Raw genomic sequence first — 1965 nt, 5'->3', positions numbered from 1 at the left:
GTGGCATCACAGTTCACAGCAACCCCCCAATTCCTGGGCTCAAGTGATTCTCCTGCCTCTACCTCCCAAGTAGCTGGGACTATAGGCGCCTGCCACAACCCCCCGGCTATTTTTTGGTTGCAGCCATCATTGTTGTTTGGTGGTCCCAGGCTGGATTTGGACGCACATACACCTCTCGACACAACGCCTGGCTATTTTTTTTGGTGGCAGTTGTCATTGTTGATTTTAGCTGGCGTGGGCCAGGTTTGAACCCGGCAGAACCTGGGTGTATGTGGCCGGCTCCCTACCAGTTGAGCTACATGTGCCACCAGTCCTCTTCCTTTCATAGCACTGTTTCCTTTGGGCCTTTAAAACTTAACTTTATATAAAAAACAAAACAAAGCGTACTTTATAAGTCTGGGTGCAGTGGCTCACAGCTATAATCCTTGCACTACCTTGAGAGGTAGTGGATTGTTTGAGTTCAGGAGTTTGAGAACAGCCTGAGCAAGAGCAAGAACCCTGTCTCTACTAAAAAAAAAAATCAGCTGGCTGTGGTACATAAACCTGCAGTCCCAGTTACTAGGGAGGATGAAGCAAGAGGATTGCTTAAGCCCAAGAGTTTGAGTTTGCTGTGAGATATGACGCCACAGCATTCTATCCAGGGCAACAGAGTGAGACTCTCAGAAAAATAAGATAAAATAACAAAATCTAACTTTATACCACAGGGGCAGATAAATCCTGTAAGTGGAACGTAATACAAAAGGAAAAACAAGTTATTGGCCTGGCATGGTGGTTCATACGTGTAATTCTAGCACACTAGGAGGCAGAAATGGAAGGATCCCTTGAACTCAGGAGTTAAAACTAGCCTGTGCAAGAGCAAGACCATATCTCTACTAAAATTTGAAAAAAAATCAGCCAGGCACTCTGGTTAGTACCTGTAGTCCCAGCTACTTAGGAGGCTGAGGCAGGAGAATCACTCAAACCCAGGAGTTTGAGGTTGCTGTGAACTGTGCTGGCCCAGGACACACTATCCTGGGGCAACAGAGTGAGATTGTCTGTCTCCCAGCCACTCATTAACTTGCTTCAGAGAAAACCACTTTACCACTTCCATTATTTCCTGTGGTCCTTCTGGAGACACTGTCTGTATGCATAGATTATTTCTTTTTTTATGTTTATATATGGACTCTTGCACATCTTAGTGTTCTATATCTCATGCTTTCTCTGTCTCTCTCTCTTTTTTTTTTTTTTTTTTTTTAAGAGTTTTGTAGCCCTCGGTAGAGTATCACAGCTCGCAGCAATCTCCAACTCCTGGGCTTAGGCAATTTTCTTGCCTCAGCCTCCCGAGTAGCTGAGATTACAGGTGCCCACCACAACGCCTGGCTATTTTTTTGTTGTAGTTTGGCTGGGGGCGGGTTTGAACCCGCCACCCTCGGTATATGGGGCCCTACTCACTAAGCCAGAGGCACCGCCCTCTCTTATTTATTTGTTTATTTATGTATGTATTTTTTTGAGACAGAGCCTCAAGCTGTCCCCCTGGGTAGAGTGCTGTGGCATCACAGCTCACAGCAACCTCCAACTCCTGGGCTCAAGCGAGTCTCCTGCCTCAGCCTCCCAAGTAGCTGGGACCCCAGGTGCCCACCACAACGCCTGGCTATTTTTTTGGTTGCAGCCGTCGTTGTTTGGTGGGCCCGGGCTGGATTTGAACCCACCACCTTAGGTGTATGTGGCTGGCGCCTTAGCCACTTGAATCAAAGGCGCCATTTATTTACTTTTTTTAAAGACTTTCTTTATCACCCTTGGTAGAGTGCTGTGGCATCTATCATAACTCACAGCAACCTCAAACTCTTGGGCTCAAGCAAGCCTCTTGCCTTAGTTTTTCTTTTTTTGGGGGGTGGAGACAGAGTATCCCTTTCTCACCCTCTGTAGAGTGCTGGGGCATTATAGGTCCCAGGAACCTTAAACTCCTGGGCTCAAGTGATTCTCTTG

Source organism: Otolemur garnettii, unplaced genomic scaffold (assembly GCF_000181295.1).
Source record: "Otolemur garnettii isolate 467f Iridium unplaced genomic scaffold, OtoGar3 scaffold00179, whole genome shotgun sequence".
In the NCBI taxonomy this organism is placed as follows: Eukaryota; Metazoa; Chordata; class Mammalia; order Primates; family Galagidae; genus Otolemur; species Otolemur garnettii.
This window is presented reverse-complemented; position numbering follows the sequence as displayed.